General features: G+C 41.7%; 26 non-coding genes across 26 annotated transcripts; 13 read left to right on the top strand and 13 right to left on the bottom strand.

The window, feature by feature from the left end:
- Positions 1-324: 324 nt before the first annotated feature.
- Positions 325-397, bottom strand: trnav-cac (transfer RNA valine (anticodon CAC)). The gene has a single exon. It is a non-coding gene; the product is annotated as a tRNA-Val (tRNA).
- A 127-nt stretch (positions 398-524) lies between these two features.
- Positions 525-597, top strand: trnav-aac (transfer RNA valine (anticodon AAC)). The gene has a single exon. It is a non-coding gene; the product is annotated as a tRNA-Val (tRNA).
- A 556-nt stretch (positions 598-1,153) lies between these two features.
- Positions 1,154-1,210, top strand: LOC131728674 (U7 small nuclear RNA). The gene has a single exon (XR_009322790.1). It is a non-coding gene; the product is annotated as a U7 small nuclear RNA (small nuclear RNA).
- A 239-nt stretch (positions 1,211-1,449) lies between these two features.
- On the bottom strand, positions 1,450-1,589 carry LOC131728669 (U4 spliceosomal RNA). The gene has a single exon (XR_009322785.1). It is a non-coding gene; the product is annotated as a U4 spliceosomal RNA (small nuclear RNA).
- A 1,190-nt stretch (positions 1,590-2,779) lies between these two features.
- trnav-cac (transfer RNA valine (anticodon CAC)) lies at positions 2,780-2,852 on the bottom strand. The gene has a single exon. It is a non-coding gene; the product is annotated as a tRNA-Val (tRNA).
- A 127-nt stretch (positions 2,853-2,979) lies between these two features.
- On the top strand, positions 2,980-3,052 carry trnav-aac (transfer RNA valine (anticodon AAC)). The gene has a single exon. It is a non-coding gene; the product is annotated as a tRNA-Val (tRNA).
- A 556-nt stretch (positions 3,053-3,608) lies between these two features.
- LOC131728673 (U7 small nuclear RNA) lies at positions 3,609-3,665 on the top strand. The gene has a single exon (XR_009322789.1). It is a non-coding gene; the product is annotated as a U7 small nuclear RNA (small nuclear RNA).
- A 239-nt stretch (positions 3,666-3,904) lies between these two features.
- On the bottom strand, positions 3,905-4,044 carry LOC131728679 (U4 spliceosomal RNA). The gene has a single exon (XR_009322795.1). It is a non-coding gene; the product is annotated as a U4 spliceosomal RNA (small nuclear RNA).
- Positions 4,045-5,234: 1,190 nt separating this feature from the next.
- Positions 5,235-5,307, bottom strand: trnav-cac (transfer RNA valine (anticodon CAC)). The gene has a single exon. It is a non-coding gene; the product is annotated as a tRNA-Val (tRNA).
- Positions 5,308-5,434: 127 nt separating this feature from the next.
- Positions 5,435-5,507, top strand: trnav-aac (transfer RNA valine (anticodon AAC)). The gene has a single exon. It is a non-coding gene; the product is annotated as a tRNA-Val (tRNA).
- Positions 5,508-6,062: 555 nt separating this feature from the next.
- Positions 6,063-6,119, top strand: LOC131728675 (U7 small nuclear RNA). Its single transcript, XR_009322791.1, has one exon. It is a non-coding gene; the product is annotated as a U7 small nuclear RNA (small nuclear RNA).
- Positions 6,120-6,358: 239 nt separating this feature from the next.
- Positions 6,359-6,498, bottom strand: LOC131728678 (U4 spliceosomal RNA). The gene has a single exon (XR_009322794.1). It is a non-coding gene; the product is annotated as a U4 spliceosomal RNA (small nuclear RNA).
- A 1,190-nt stretch (positions 6,499-7,688) lies between these two features.
- Positions 7,689-7,761, bottom strand: trnav-cac (transfer RNA valine (anticodon CAC)). Its single transcript has one exon. It is a non-coding gene; the product is annotated as a tRNA-Val (tRNA).
- A 127-nt stretch (positions 7,762-7,888) lies between these two features.
- On the top strand, positions 7,889-7,961 carry trnav-aac (transfer RNA valine (anticodon AAC)). Its single transcript has one exon. It is a non-coding gene; the product is annotated as a tRNA-Val (tRNA).
- A 555-nt stretch (positions 7,962-8,516) lies between these two features.
- LOC131728672 (U7 small nuclear RNA) lies at positions 8,517-8,573 on the top strand. Its single transcript, XR_009322788.1, has one exon. It is a non-coding gene; the product is annotated as a U7 small nuclear RNA (small nuclear RNA).
- Positions 8,574-8,812: 239 nt separating this feature from the next.
- LOC131728677 (U4 spliceosomal RNA) lies at positions 8,813-8,952 on the bottom strand. Its single transcript, XR_009322793.1, has one exon. It is a non-coding gene; the product is annotated as a U4 spliceosomal RNA (small nuclear RNA).
- Positions 8,953-10,142: 1,190 nt separating this feature from the next.
- Positions 10,143-10,215, bottom strand: trnav-cac (transfer RNA valine (anticodon CAC)). The gene has a single exon. It is a non-coding gene; the product is annotated as a tRNA-Val (tRNA).
- A 127-nt stretch (positions 10,216-10,342) lies between these two features.
- trnav-aac (transfer RNA valine (anticodon AAC)) lies at positions 10,343-10,415 on the top strand. The gene has a single exon. It is a non-coding gene; the product is annotated as a tRNA-Val (tRNA).
- A 555-nt stretch (positions 10,416-10,970) lies between these two features.
- On the top strand, positions 10,971-11,027 carry LOC131728671 (U7 small nuclear RNA). Its single transcript, XR_009322787.1, has one exon. It is a non-coding gene; the product is annotated as a U7 small nuclear RNA (small nuclear RNA).
- A 239-nt stretch (positions 11,028-11,266) lies between these two features.
- On the bottom strand, positions 11,267-11,406 carry LOC131728676 (U4 spliceosomal RNA). The gene has a single exon (XR_009322792.1). It is a non-coding gene; the product is annotated as a U4 spliceosomal RNA (small nuclear RNA).
- A 1,190-nt stretch (positions 11,407-12,596) lies between these two features.
- On the bottom strand, positions 12,597-12,669 carry trnav-cac (transfer RNA valine (anticodon CAC)). The gene has a single exon. It is a non-coding gene; the product is annotated as a tRNA-Val (tRNA).
- Positions 12,670-12,796: 127 nt separating this feature from the next.
- Positions 12,797-12,869, top strand: trnav-aac (transfer RNA valine (anticodon AAC)). The gene has a single exon. It is a non-coding gene; the product is annotated as a tRNA-Val (tRNA).
- Positions 12,870-13,425: 556 nt separating this feature from the next.
- On the top strand, positions 13,426-13,482 carry LOC131728670 (U7 small nuclear RNA). Its single transcript, XR_009322786.1, has one exon. It is a non-coding gene; the product is annotated as a U7 small nuclear RNA (small nuclear RNA).
- Positions 13,483-13,721: 239 nt separating this feature from the next.
- Positions 13,722-13,861, bottom strand: LOC131728668 (U4 spliceosomal RNA). Its single transcript, XR_009322784.1, has one exon. It is a non-coding gene; the product is annotated as a U4 spliceosomal RNA (small nuclear RNA).
- A 1,190-nt stretch (positions 13,862-15,051) lies between these two features.
- trnav-cac (transfer RNA valine (anticodon CAC)) lies at positions 15,052-15,124 on the bottom strand. The gene has a single exon. It is a non-coding gene; the product is annotated as a tRNA-Val (tRNA).
- Positions 15,125-15,251: 127 nt separating this feature from the next.
- On the top strand, positions 15,252-15,324 carry trnav-aac (transfer RNA valine (anticodon AAC)). Its single transcript has one exon. It is a non-coding gene; the product is annotated as a tRNA-Val (tRNA).
- The last annotated feature ends 410 nt before the right edge of the window (positions 15,325-15,734 follow it).

Raw genomic sequence — 15,734 nt, 5'->3', positions numbered from 1 at the left:
TTTGTTCTACGAGAACCAGCAACATTTTGTGAGACCAGATAGTCGTCTTGTTCTGTACAGACCTGCGAATTCATGGAATTTGAAAACATTCCGCATTTTAACATGCATTTTAAGAAGAAGAGTCAGAGTATCAACATTGTCGTTTCTGTGAGTCAAGCAGCAGTCGAAGCCAAAACGTTGCAGAGTGCATTCTCACTCCGTTTAATATACAGTCAGACTTGCATTGACAATGCACCATGCACACTACAAATACATCGTTCTGGTCTGGGTGGCTGTTTACCTGGGGAGAATAAATACATACAGTGAAAAAAAGATGCCGTGCTGTGTTTCCACCCGGTTTCGAACCGGGGACCTTTCGCGTGTGAGGCGAACGTGATAACCACTACACTATGGAAACATGTTGCTTAACAAACGATCCGTGTGTTGCGCTCTAAGCATACAGTGCCGATTACCCATTTTGGATCCTGCAGTGCAAGGCAGTCTTCACTTAAAGCCCAGCTGAATGTAACAATGTACATGTGAAAGTTTCCATAGTGTAGTGGTTATCACGTTCGCCTAACACGCGAAAGGTCCCCGGTTCGAAACCGGGTGGAAACATGTGCTTGTTCGTTTTTTTGTTGCGGTCTTCTCCGCTCTCTGTGAGTCCAGCAGCAGACTGCGTCAAAAAGTTGCACTGAGAATTGATTGATTTATTTTATTTTATTAATGGGTGTTTCATTCGAGAAGCAGCTGTATCAGAGTGGCGCAGCGGAAGCGTGCTGAGCCTTATAACCCAGAGGTCGACGGAGCGAAACCGTCTTCTGTTAGCCTTTTTTTTTCTTCTGTTGGCAAAGTAGTTGTTTTTAAAAGATGAACTCTAGTCAAAAGATATTGTATTATTTTTGCAACTACAGTCTGAATACTAAAATTGCCTTTGAAGAGAAGTTACATAATGTGCATGATATATCTGGGAGAAAGGAAAGCAATAGAACGGAGAGTTCCCATGACCTCCATGCATGGCTGTTTTCATGATATATTCATGTGCGTAAATTGTTTGGTAGGTTAACTCCCCAACCCCAAAACAGATTTCCATGTTTCTTTTTCGTGTGTCACCACAACTTTAATGCTACTGCAAAAAAGCCAGATATCTATTAACATGGCTGGGGAGGCAAATTGATGTTTAGCTCTTTTAGTATTTGTCTAGAAGGTTTTCTCCGTGTCGAATGCCCCGTGTTTTGTAAAATGAAAGATGACGCGTTGTTAGCGTGCGCGTTCCGAATGCCTGCCAGCTGCATAGTAATATAATTGACACAACAGGAGAAACGGCCCCTAACCTTGTAAATACACTTGTATGTTATAAAGAGTAAAAAGATCAACTCAAATGTTGTGCCCAATCAGTAGAATACAAAACCAAACCCAGAATGTCAAAGCGTCAACATTTGTTCTGTTCTTTCAACTACATGATAGCAGACTCTGTGAGACTGTCAAAAATTGCCAGCGGCGACTATATTTCAAGTCACCACGGCGGGGTATTGGTTAAAGTTTTCAACTAGCAATAATCACGCCTCGGACAAACCTCATGGGCTATGATACTGCCACTGCGCAAAGCTACAGAACTTGGGATAACTAAATGCTACCCCCTACAGCAAAGACATTTGACTTGCCGGTGGGCAAGTTACTGCGATATAATACAGTACAGTTAAATGATCCCTCAAACGTAGAGGTTTATGTTATCGACACTGCAGCCTCACAATGCAACAGAGTCCACTTTTTTATTCCGATTATATATGAACTGAAGTGTAGACCGTCATTGCTTTGGTGCACATAGGAGTGATGGGATACCAAGATGCAAATCTATCTGTCTCGCTCTCTTGCATCTAACATAAGCAAACGTTATTTATTTTTTTTATATAATGGTCACTAGTTATAAGTCTCCCCATCCTACAATGTGGGGTTTCATTTTTCAATCCTTTTATCTGACAATTACCTCCACAAGTAAATAAATGAATTCGCATACAGGGAGTTGAACCCTGGTCACCTGGGTGAAAAAACGGGAATCGTAACCACTAGATCATATGGGAAATCACTGCTTCTTGTTTGCTACCCGAAGCCAGCAGAGAAATGTGCAGGTCATTTTTTTACACTGCTGCCATCGAAAGGGCAAAACAATGAATCGAACCTGGATTGCTCATTTTAGACCGCTCCAAATGATTTGTTTAATGCAGTGTATTTTTCTTTTGCGATGTTTTGATTACTCCCCCCGTGACTTTCATTCTGATTTGGGCACCCCCTTTCGTGCACGGATTTGAAAAGCATAAACTTTAACTGCAATATTTGTACCTGTGATTCTGTAGGTATATGAATAAACTGACATCTGTCGAAACTCGGGATATAACCCGGGAAATTTAGATATTCAACCTAACGATCGCCCTCCTGAGCTTTGTCGGCATGAATGACATAGTTGATCAAACTCTTCTTTGTTCTACGAGAACCAGCAACATTTTGTGAGACCAGATAGTCGTCTTGTTCTGTACAGACCTGCGAATTCATGGAATTTGAAAACATTCCGCATTTTAACATGCATTTTAAGAAGAAGAGTCAGAGTATCAACATTGTCGTTTCTGTGAGTCAAGCAGCAGTCGAAGCCAAAACGTTGCAGAGTGCATTCTCACTCCGTTTAATATACAGTCAGACTTGCATTGACAATGCACCATGCACACTACAAATACATCGTTCTGGTCTGGGTGGCTGTTTACCTGGGGAGAATAAATACATACAGTGAAAAAAAGATGCCGTGCTGTGTTTCCACCCGGTTTCGAACCGGGGACCTTTCGCGTGTGAGGCGAACGTGATAACCACTACACTATGGAAACATGTTGCTTAACAAACGATCCGTGTGTTGCGCTCTAAGCATACAGTGCCGATTACCCATTTTGGATCCTGCAGTGCAAGGCAGTCTTCACTTAAAGCCCAGCTGAATGTAACAATGTACATGTGAAAGTTTCCATAGTGTAGTGGTTATCACGTTCGCCTAACACGCGAAAGGTCCCCGGTTCGAAACCGGGTGGAAACATGTGCTTGTTCGTTTTTTTGTTGCGGTCTTCTCCGCTCTCTGTGAGTCCAGCAGCAGACTGCGTCAAAAAGTTGCACTGAGAATTGATTGATTTATTTTATTTTATTAATGGGTGTTTCATTCGAGAAGCAGCTGTATCAGAGTGGCGCAGCGGAAGCGTGCTGAGCCTTATAACCCAGAGGTCGACGGAGCGAAACCGTCTTCTGTTAGCCTTTTTTTTTCTTCTGTTGGCAAAGTAGTTGTTTTTAAAAGATGAACTCTAGTCAAAAGATATTGTATTATTTTTGCAACTACAGTCTGAATACTAAAATTGCCTTTGAAGAGAAGTTACATAATGTGCATGATATATCTGGGAGAAAGGAAAGCAATAGAACGGAGAGTTCCCATGACCTCCATGCATGGCTGTTTTCATGATATATTCATGTGCGTAAATTGTTTGGTAGGTTAACTCCCCAACCCCAAAACAGATTTCCATGTTTCTTTTTCGTGTGTCACCACAACTTTAATGCTACTGCAAAAAAGCCAGATATCTATTAACATGGCTGGGGAGGCAAATTGATGTTTAGCTCTTTTAGTATTTGTCTAGAAGGTTTTCTCCGTGTCGAATGCCCCGTGTTTTGTAAAATGAAAGATGACGCGTTGTTAGCGTGCGCGTTCCGAATGCCTGCCAGCTGCATAGTAATATAATTGACACAACAGGAGAAACGGCCCCTAACCTTGTAAATACACTTGTATGTTATAAAGAGTAAAAAGATCAACTCAAATGTTGTGCCCAATCAGTAGAATACAAAACCAAACCCAGAATGTCAAAGCGTCAACATTTGTTCTGTTCTTTCAACTACATGATAGCAGACTCTGTGAGACTGTCAAAAATTGCCAGCGGCGACTATATTTCAAGTCACCACGGCGGGGTATTGGTTAAAGTTTTCAACTAGCAATAATCACGCCTCGGACAAACCTCATGGGCTATGATACTGCCACTGCGCAAAGCTACAGAACTTGGGATAACTAAATGCTACCCCCTACAGCAAAGACATTTGACTTGCCGGTGGGCAAGTTACTGCGATATAATACAGTACAGTTAAATGATCCCTCAAACGTAGAGGTTTATGTTATCGACACTGCAGCCTCACAATGCAACAGAGTCCACCTTTTTATTCCGATTATATATGAACTGAAGTGTAGACCGTCATTGCTTTGGTGCACATAGGAGTGATGGGATACCAAGATGCAAATCTATCTGTCTCGCTCTCTTGCATCTAACATAAGCAAACGTTATTTATTTTTTTTATATAATGGTCACTAGTTATAAGTCTCCCCATCCTACAATGTGGGGTTTCATTTTTCAATCCTTTTATCTGACAATTACCTCCACAAGTAAATAAATGAATTCGCATACAGGGAGTTGAACCCTGGTCACCTGGGTGAAAAAACGGGAATCGTAACCACTAGATCATATGGGAAATCACTGCTTCTTGTTTGCTACCCGAAGCCAGCAGAGAAATGTGCAGGTCATTTTTTTACACTGCTGCCATCGAAAGGGCAAAACAATGAATCGAACCTGGATTGCTCATTTTAGACCGCTCCAAATGATTTGTTTAATGCAGTGTATTTTTCTTTTGCGATGTTTTGATTACTCCCCCCGTGACTTTCATTCTGATTTGGGCACCCCCTTTCGTGCACGGATTTGAAAAGCATAAACTTTAACTGCAATATTTGTACCTGTGATTCTGTAGGTATATGAATAAACTGACATCTGTCGAAACTCGGGATATAACCCGGGAAATTTAGATATTCAACCTAACGATCGCCCTCCTGAGCTTTGTCGGCATGAATGACATAGTTGATCAAACTCTTCTTTGTTCTACGAGAACCAGCAACATTTTGTGAGACCAGATAGTCGTCTTGTTCTGTACAGACCTGCGAATTCATGGAATTTGAAAACATTCCGCATTTTAACATGCATTTTAAGAAGAAGAGTCAGAGTATCAACATTGTCGTTTCTGTGAGTCAAGCAGCAGTCGAAGCCAAAACGTTGCAGAGTGCATTCTCACTCCGTTTAATATACAGTCAGACTTGCATTGACAATGCACCATGCACACTACAAATACATCGTTCTGGTCTGGGTGGCTGTTTACCTGGGGAGAATAAATACATACAGTGAAAAAAATATGCCGTGCTGTGTTTCCACCCGGTTTCGAACCGGGGACCTTTCGCGTGTGAGGCGAACGTGATAACCACTACACTATGGAAACATGTTGCTTAACAAACGATCCGTGTGTTGCGCTCTAAGCATACAGTGCCGATTACCCATTTTGGATCCTGCAGTGCAAGGCAGTCTTCACTTAAAGCCCAGCTGAATGTAACAATGTACATGTGAAAGTTTCCATAGTGTAGTGGTTATCACGTTCGCCTAACACGCGAAAGGTCCCCGGTTCGAAACCGGGTGGAAACATGTGCTTGTTCGTTTTTTTGTTGCGGTCTTCTCCGCTCTCTGTGAGTCCAGCAGCAGACTGCGTCAAAAAGTTGCACTGAGAATTGATTGATTTATTTTATTTTATTAATGGGTGTTTCATTCGAGAAGCAGCTGTATCAGAGTGGCGCAGCGGAAGCGTGCTGAGCCTTATAACCCAGAGGTCGACGGAGCGAAACCGTCTTCTGTTAGCCTTTTTTTTCTTCTGTTGGCAAAGTAGTTGTTTTTAAAAGATGAACTCTAGTCAAAAGATATTGTATTATTTTTGCAACTACAGTCTGAATACTAAAATTGCCTTTGAAGAGAAGTTACATAATGTGCATGATATATCTGGGAGAAAGGAAAGCAATAGAACGGAGAGTTCCCATGACCTCCATGCATGGCTGTTTTCATGATATATTCATGTGCGTAAATTGTTTGGTAGGTTAACTCCCCAACCCCAAAACAGATTTCCGTGTTTCTTTTTCGTGTGTCACCACAACTTTAATGCTACTGCAAAAAAGCCAGATATCTATTAACATGGCTGGGGAGGCAAATTGATGTTTAGCTCTTTTAGTATTTGTCTAGAAGGTTTTCTCCGTGTCGAGTGCCCCGTGTTTTGTAAAATGAAAGATGACGCGTTGTTAGCGTGCGCGTTCCGAATGCCTGCCAGCTGCATAGTAATATAATTGACACAACAGGAGAAACGGCCCCTAACCTTGTAAATACACTTGTATGTTATAAAGAGTAAAAAGATCAACTCAAATGTTGTGCCCAATCAGTAGAATACAAAACCAAACCCAGAATGTCAAAGCGTCAACATTTGTTCTGTTCTTTCAACTACATGATAGCAGACTCTGTGAGACTGTCAAAAATTGCCAGCGGCGACTATATTTCAAGTCACCACGGCGGGGTATTGGTTAAAGTTTTCAACTAGCAATAATCACGCCTCGGACAAACCTCATGGGCTATGATACTGCCACTGCGCAAAGCTACAGAACTTGGGATAACTAAATGCTACCCCCTACAGCAAAGACATTTGACTTGCCGGTGGGCAAGTTACTGCGATATAATACAGTACAGTTAAATGATCCCTCAAACGTAGAGGTTTATGTTATCGACACTGCAGCCTCACAATGCAACAGAGTCCACTTTTTTATTCCGATTATATATGAACTGAAGTGTAGACCGTCATTGCTTTGGTGCACATAGGAGTGATGGGATACCAAGATGCAAATCTATCTGTCTCGCTCTCTTGCATCTAACATAAGCAAACGTTATTTATTTTTTTTATATAATGGTCACTAGTTATAAGTCTCCCCATCCTACAATGTGGGGTTTCATTTTTCAATCCTTTTATCTGACAATTACCTCCACAAGTAAATAAATGAATTCGCATACAGGGAGTTGAACCCTGGTCACCTGGGTGAAAAAACGGGAATCGTAACCACTAGATCATATGGGAAATCGCTGCTTCTTGTTTGCTACCCGAAGCCAGCAGAGAAATGTGCAGGTCATTTTTTTACACTGCTGCCATCGAAAGGGCAAAACAATGAATCGAACCTGGATTGCTCATTTTAGACCGCTCCAAATGATTTGTTTAATGCAGTGTATTTTTCTTTTGCGATGTTTTGATTACTCCCCCCGTGACTTTCATTCTGATTTGGGCACCCCCTTTCGTGCACGGATTTGAAAAGCATAAACTTTAACTGCAATATTTGTACCTGTGATTCTGTAGGTATATGAATAAACTGACATCTGTCGAAACTCGGGATATAACCCGGGAAATTTAGATATTCAACCTAACGATCGCCCTCCTGAGCTTTGTCGGCATGAATGACATAGTTGATCAAACTCTTCTTTGTTCTACGAGAACCAGCAACATTTTGTGAGACCAGATAGTCGTCTTGTTCTGTACAGACCTGCGAATTCATGGAATTTGAAAACATTCCGCATTTTAACATGCATTTTAAGAAGAAGAGTCAGAGTATCAACATTGTCGTTTCTGTGAGTCAAGCAGCAGTCGAAGCCAAAACGTTGCAGAGTGCATTCTCACTCCGTTTAATATACAGTCAGACTTGCATTGACAATGCACCATGCACACTACAAATACATCGTTCTGGTCTGGGTGGCTGTTTACCTGGGGAGAATAAATACATACAGTGAAAAAAAGATGCCGTGCTGTGTTTCCACCCGGTTTCGAACCGGGGACCTTTCGCGTGTGAGGCGAACGTGATAACCACTACACTATGGAAACATGTTGCTTAACAAACGATCCGTGTGTTGCGCTCTAAGCATACAGTGCCGATTACCCATTTTGGATCCTGCAGTGCAAGGCAGTCTTCACTTAAAGCCCAGCTGAATGTAACAATGTACATGTGAAAGTTTCCATAGTGTAGTGGTTATCACGTTCGCCTAACACGCGAAAGGTCCCCGGTTCGAAACCGGGTGGAAACATGTGCTTGTTCGTTTTTTTGTTGCGGTCTTCTCCGCTCTCTGTGAGTCCAGCAGCAGACTGCGTCAAAAAGTTGCACTGAGAATTGATTGATTTATTTTATTTTATTAATGGGTGTTTCATTCGAGAAGCAGCTGTATCAGAGTGGCGCAGCGGAAGCGTGCTGAGCCTTATAACCCAGAGGTCGACGGAGCGAAACCGTCTTCTGTTAGCCTTTTTTTTCTTCTGTTGGCAAAGTAGTTGTTTTTAAAAGATTAACTCTAGTCAAAAGATATTGTATTATTTTTGCAACTACAGTCTGAATACTAAAATTGCCTTTGAAGAGAAGTTACATAATGTGCATGATATATCTGGGAGAAAGGAAAGCAATAGAACGGAGAGTTCCCATGACCTCCATGCATGGCTGTTTTCATGATATATTCATGTGCGTAAATTGTTTGGTAGGTTAACTCCCCAACCCCAAAACAGATTTCCGTGTTTCTTTTTCGTGTGTCACCACAACTTTAATGCTACTGCAAAAAAGCCAGATATCTATTAACATGGCTGGGGAGGCAAATTGATGTTTAGCTCTTTTAGTATTTGTCTAGAAGGTTTTCTCCGTGTCGAATGCCCCGTGTTTTGTAAAATGAAAGATGACGCGTTGTTAGCGTGCGCGTTCCGAATGCCTGCCAGCTGCATAGTAATATAATTGACACAACAGGAGAAACGGCCCCTAACCTTGTAAATACACTTGTATGTTATAAAGAGTAAAAAGATCAACTCAAATGTTGTGCCCAATCAGTAGAATACAAAACCAAACCCAGAATGTCAAAGCGTCAACATTTGTTCTGTTCTTTCAACTACATGATAGCAGACTCTGTGAGACTGTCAAAAATTGCCAGCGGCGACTATATTTCAAGTCACCACGGCGGGGTATTGGTTAAAGTTTTCAACTAGCAATAATCACGCCTCGGACAAACCTCATGGGCTATGATACTGCCACTGCGCAAAGCTACAGAACTTGGGATAACTAAATGCTACCCCCTACAGCAAAGACATTTGACTTGCCGGTGGGCAAGTTACTGCGATATAATACAGTACAGTTAAATGATCCCTCAAACGTAGAGGTTTATGTTATCGACACTGCAGCCTCACAATGCAACAGAGTCCACTTTTTTATTCCGATTATATATGAACTGAAGTGTAGACCGTCATTGCTTTGGTGCACATAGGAGTGATGGGATACCAAGATGCAAATCTATCTGTCTCGCTCTCTTGCATCTAACATAAGCAAACGTTATTTATTTTTTTTATATAATGGTCACTAGTTATAAGTCTCCCCATCCTACAATGTGGGGTTTCATTTTTCAATCCTTTTATCTGACAATTACCTCCACAAGTAAATAAATGAATTCGCATACAGGGAGTTGAACCCTGGTCACCTGGGTGAAAAAACGGGAATCGTAACCACTAGATCATATGGGAAATCGCTGCTTCTTGTTTGCTACCCGAAGCCAGCAGAGAAATGTGCAGGTCATTTTTTTACACTGCTGCCATCGAAAGGGCAAAACAATGAATCGAACCTGGATTGCTCATTTTAGACCGCTCCAAATGATTTGTTTAATGCAGTGTATTTTTCTTTTGCGATGTTTTGATTACTCCCCCCGTGACTTTCATTCTGATTTGGGCACCCCCTTTCGTGCACGGATTTGAAAAGCATAAACTTTAACTGCAATATTTGTACCTGTGATTCTGTAGGTATATGAATAAACTGACATCTGTCGAAACTCGGGATATAACCCGGGAAATTTAGATATTCAACCTAACGATCGCCCTCCTGAGCTTTGTCGGCATGAATGACATAGTTGATCAAACTCTTCTTTGTTCTACGAGAACCAGCAACATTTTGTGAGACCAGATAGTCGTCTTGTTCTGTACAGACCTGCGAATTCATGGAATTTGAAAACATTCCGCATTTTAACATGCATTTTAAGAAGAAGAGTCAGAGTATCAACATTGTCGTTTCTGTGAGTCAAGCAGCAGTCGAAGCCAAAACGTTGCAGAGTGCATTCTCACTCCGTTTAATATACAGTCAGACTTGCATTGACAATGCACCATGCACACTACAAATACATCGTTCTGGTCTGGGTGGCTGTTTACCTGGGGAGAATAAATACATACAGTGAAAAAAAGATGCCGTGCTGTGTTTCCACCCGGTTTCGAACCGGGGACCTTTCGCGTGTGAGGCGAACGTGATAACCACTACACTATGGAAACATGTTGCTTAACAAACGATCCGTGTGTTGCGCTCTAAGCATACAGTGCCGATTACCCATTTTGGATCCTGCAGTGCAAGGCAGTCTTCACTTAAAGCCCAGCTGAATGTAACAATGTACATGTGAAAGTTTCCATAGTGTAGTGGTTATCACGTTCGCCTAACACGCGAAAGGTCCCCGGTTCGAAACCGGGTGGAAACATGTGCTTGTTCGTTTTTTTGTTGCGGTCTTCTCCGCTCTCTGTGAGTCCAGCAGCAGACTGCGTCAAAAAGTTGCACTGAGAATTGATTGATTTATTTTATTTTATTAATGGGTGTTTCATTCGAGAAGCAGCTGTATCAGAGTGGCGCAGCGGAAGCGTGCTGAGCCTTATAACCCAGAGGTCGACGGAGCGAAACCGTCTTCTGTTAGCCTTTTTTTTCTTCTGTTGGCAAAGTAGTTGTTTTTAAAAGATGAACTCTAGTCAAAAGATATTGTATTATTTTTGCAACTACAGTCTGAATACTAAAATTGCCTTTGAAGAGAAGTTACATAATGTGCATGATATATCTGGGAGAAAGGAAAGCAATAGAACGGAGAGTTCCCATGACCTCCATGCATGGCTGTTTTCATGATATATTCATGTGCGTAAATTGTTTGGTAGGTTAACTCCCCAACCCCAAAACAGATTTCCGTGTTTCTTTTTCGTGTGTCACCACAACTTTAATGCTACTGCAAAAAAGCCAGATATCTATTAACATGGCTGGGGAGGCAAATTGATGTTTAGCTCTTTTAGTATTTGTCTAGAAGGTTTTCTCCGTGTCGAATGCCCCGTGTTTTGTAAAATGAAAGATGACGCGTTGTTAGCGTGCGCGTTCCGAATGCCTGCCAGCTGCATAGTAATATAATTGACACAACAGGAGAAACGGCCCCTAACCTTGTAAATACACTTGTATGTTATAAAGAGTAAAAAGATCAACTCAAATGTTGTGCCCAATCAGTAGAATACAAAACCAAACCCAGAATGTCAAAGCGTCAACATTTGTTCTGTTCTTTCAACTACATGATAGCAGACTCTGTGAGACTGTCAAAAATTGCCAGCGGCGACTATATTTCAAGTCACCACGGCGGGGTATTGGTTAAAGTTTTCAACTAGCAATAATCACGCCTCGGACAAACCTCATGGGCTATGATACTGCCACTGCGCAAAGCTACAGAACTTGGGATAACTAAATGCTACCCCCTACAGCAAAGACATTTGACTTGCCGGTGGGCAAGTTACTGCGATATAATACAGTACAGTTAAATGATCCCTCAAACGTAGAGGTTTATGTTATCGACACTGCAGCCTCACAATGCAACAGAGTCCACTTTTTTATTCCGATTATATATGAACTGAAGTGTAGACCGTCATTGCTTTGGTGCACATAGGAGTGATGGGATACCAAGATGCAAATCTATCTGTCTCGCTCTCTTGCATCTAACATAAGCAAACGTTATTTATTTTTTTTATATAATGGTCACTAGTTATAAGTCTCCCCATCCTACAATGTGGGGTTTCATTTTTCAATCCTTTTATCTGACAATTACCTCCACAAGTAAATAAATGAATTCGCATACAGGGAGTTGAACCCTGGTCACCTGGGTGAAAAAACGGGAATCGTAACCACTAGATCATATGGGAAATCACTGCTTCTTGTTTGCTACCCGAAGCCAGCAGAGAAATGTGCAGGTCATTTTTTTACACTGCTGCCATCGAAAGGGCAAAACAATGAATCGAACCTGGATTGCTCATTTTAGACCGCTCCAAATGATTTGTTTAATGCAGTGTATTTTTCTTTTGCGATGTTTTGATTACTCCCCCCGTGACTTTCATTCTGATTTGGGCACCCCCTTTCGTGCACGGATTTGAAAAGCATAAACTTTAACTGCAATATTTGTACCTGTGATTCTGTAGGTATATGAATAAACTGACATCTGTCGAAACTCGGGATATAACCCGGGAAATTTAGATATTCAACCTAACGATCGCCCTCCTGAGCTTTGTCGGCATGAATGACATAGTTGATCAAACTCTTCTTTGTTCTACGAGAACCAGCAACATTTTGTGAGACCAGATAGTCGTCTTGTTCTGTACAGACCTGCGAATTCATGGAATTTGAAAACATTCCGCATTTTAACATGCATTTTAAGAAGAAGAGTCAGAGTATCAACATTGTCGTTTCTGTGAGTCAAGCAGCAGTCGAAGCCAAAACGTTGCAGAGTGCATTCTCACTCCGTTTAATATACAGTCAGACTTGCATTGACAATGCACCATGCACACTACAAATACATCGTTCTGGTCTGGGTGGCTGTTTACCTGGGGAGAATAAATACATACAGTGAAAAAAAGATGCCGTGCTGTGTTTCCACCCGGTTTCGAACCGGGGACCTTTCGCGTGTGAGGCGAACGTGATAACCACTACACTATGGAAACATGTTGCTTAACAAACGATCCGTGTGTTGCGCTCTAAGCATACAGTGCCGATTACCCATTTTGGATCCTGCAGTGCAAGGCAGTCTTCACTTAAAGCCCAGCTGAATGTAACAATGTACATGTGAAAGTTTCCATAGTGTAGTGGTTATCACGTTCGCCTAACACGCGAAAGGTCCCCGGTTCGAAACCGGGTGGAAACATGTGCTTGTTCGTTTTTTTGTTGCGGTCTTCTCCGCTCTCTGTGAGTCCAGCAGCAGACTGCGTCAAAAAGTTGCACTGAGAATTGATTGATTTATTTTATTTTATTAATGGGTGTTTCATTCGAGAAGCAGCTGTATCAGAGTGGCGCAGCGGAAGCGTGCTGAGCCTTATAACCCAGAGGTCGACGGAGCGAAACCGTCTTCTGTTAGCCTTTTTTTTTCTTCTGTTGGCAAAGTAGTTGTTTTTAAAAGATGAACTCTAGTCAAAAGATATTGTATTATTTTTGCAACTACAGTCTGAATACTAAAATTGCCTTTGAAGAGAAGTTACATAATGTGCATGATATATCTGGGAGAAAGGAAAGCAATAGAACGGAGAGTTCCCATGACCTCCATGCATGGCTGTTTTCATGATATATTCATGTGCGTAAATTGTTTGGTAGGTTAACTCCCCAACCCCAAAACAGATTTCCATGTTTCTTTTTCGTGTGTCACCACAACTTTAATGCTACTGCAAAAAAGCCAGATATCTATTAACATGGCTGGGGAGGCAAATTGATGTTTAGCTCTTTTAGTATTTGTCTAGAAGGTTTTCTCCGTGTCGAATGCCCCGTGTTTTGTAAAATGAAAGATGACGCGTTGTTAGCGTGCGCGTTCCGAATGCCTGCCAGCTGCATAGTAATATAATTGACACAACAGGAGAAACGGCCCCTAACCTTGTAAATACACTTGTATGTTATAAAGAGTAAAAAGATCAACTCAAATGTTGTGCCCAATCAGTAGAATACAAAACCAAACCCAGAATGTCAAAGCGTCAACATTTGTTCTGTTCTTTCAACTACATGATAGCAGACTCTGTGAGACTGTCAAAAATTGCCAGCGGCGACTATATTTCAAGTCACCACGGCGGGGTATTGGTTAAAGTTTTCAACTAGCAATAATCACGCCTCGGACAAACCTCATGGGCTATGATACTGCCACTGCGCAAAGCTACAGAACTTGGGATAACTAAATGCTACCCCCTACAGCAAAGACATTTGACTTGCCGGTGGGCAAGTTACTGCGATATAATACAGTACAGTTAAATGATCCCTCAAACGTAGAGGTTTATGTTATCGACACTGCAGCCTCACAATGCAACAGAGTCCACTTTTTTATTCCGATTATATATGAACTGAAGTGTAGACCGTCATTGCTTTGGTGCACATAGGAGTGATGGGATACCAAGATGCAAATCTATCTGTCTCGCTCTCTTGCATCTAACATAAGCAAACGTTATTTATTTTTTTTATATAATGGTCACTAGTTATAAGTCTCCCCATCCTACAATGTGGGGTTTCATTTTTCAATCCTTTTATCTGACAATTACCTCCACAAGTAAATAAATGAATTCGCATACAGGGAGTTGAACCCTGGTCACCTGGGTGAAAAAACGGGAATCGTAACCACTAGATCATATGGGAAATCACTGCTTCTTGTTTGCTACCCGAAGCCAGCAGAGAAATGTGCAGGTCATTTTTTTACACTGCTGCCATCGAAAGGGCAAAACAATGAATCGAACCTGGATTGCTCATTTTAGACCGCTCCAAATGATTTGTTTAATGCAGTGTATTTTTCTTTTGCGATGTTTTGATTACTCCCCCCGTGACTTTCATTCTGATTTGGGCACCCCCTTTCGTGCACGGATTTGAAAAGCATAAACTTTAACTGCAATATTTGTACCTGTGATTCTGTAGGTATATGAATAAACTGACATCTGTCGAAACTCGGGATATAACCCGGGAAATTTAGATATTCAACCTAACGATCGCCCTCCTGAGCTTTGTCGGCATGAATGACATAGTTGATCAAACTCTTCTTTGTTCTACGAGAACCAGCAACATTTTGTGAGACCAGATAGTCGTCTTGTTCTGTACAGACCTGCGAATTCATGGAATTTGAAAACATTCCGCATTTTAACATGCATTTTAAGAAGAAGAGTCAGAGTATCAACATTGTCGTTTCTGTGAGTCAAGCAGCAGTCGAAGCCAAAACGTTGCAGAGTGCATTCTCACTCCGTTTAATATACAGTCAGACTTGCATTGACAATGCACCATGCACACTACAAATACATCGTTCTGGTCTGGGTGGCTGTTTACCTGGGGAGAATAAATACATACAGTGAAAAAAAGATGCCGTGCTGTGTTTCCACCCGGTTTCGAACCGGGGACCTTTCGCGTGTGAGGCGAACGTGATAACCACTACACTATGGAAACATGTTGCTTAACAAACGATCCGTGTGTTGCGCTCTAAGCATACAGTGCCGATTACCCATTTTGGATCCTGCAGTGCAAGGCAGTCTTCACTTAAAGCCCAGCTGAATGTAACAATGTACATGTGAAAGTTTCCATAGTGTAGTGGTTATCACGTTCGCCTAACACGCGAAAGGTCCCCGGTTCGAAACCGGGTGGAAACATGTGCTTGTTCGTTTTTTTGTTGCGGTCTTCTCCGCTCTCTGTGAGTCCAGCAGCAGACTGCGTCAAAAAGTTGCACTGAGAATTGATTGATTTATTTTATTTTATTAATGGGTGTTTCATTCGAGAAGCAGCTGTATCAGAGTGGCGCAGCGGAAGCGTGCTGAGCCTTATAACCCAGAGGTCGACGGAGCGAAACCGTCTTCTGTTAGCCTTTTTTTTTCTTCTGTTGGCAAAGTAGTTGTTTTTAAAAGATGAACTCTAGTCAAAAGATATTGTATTATTTTTGCAACTACAGTCTGAATACTAAAATTGCCTTTGAAGAGAAGTTACATAATGTGCATGATATATCTGGGAGAAAGGAAAGCAATAGAACGGAGAGTTCCCATGACCTCCATGCATGGCTGTTTTC

This window comes from Acipenser ruthenus, unplaced genomic scaffold (genome assembly GCF_902713425.1).
Source record: "Acipenser ruthenus unplaced genomic scaffold, fAciRut3.2 maternal haplotype, whole genome shotgun sequence".
In the NCBI taxonomy this organism is placed as follows: Eukaryota; Metazoa; Chordata; class Actinopteri; order Acipenseriformes; family Acipenseridae; genus Acipenser; species Acipenser ruthenus.
This window is presented reverse-complemented; position numbering and strand designations above follow the sequence as displayed.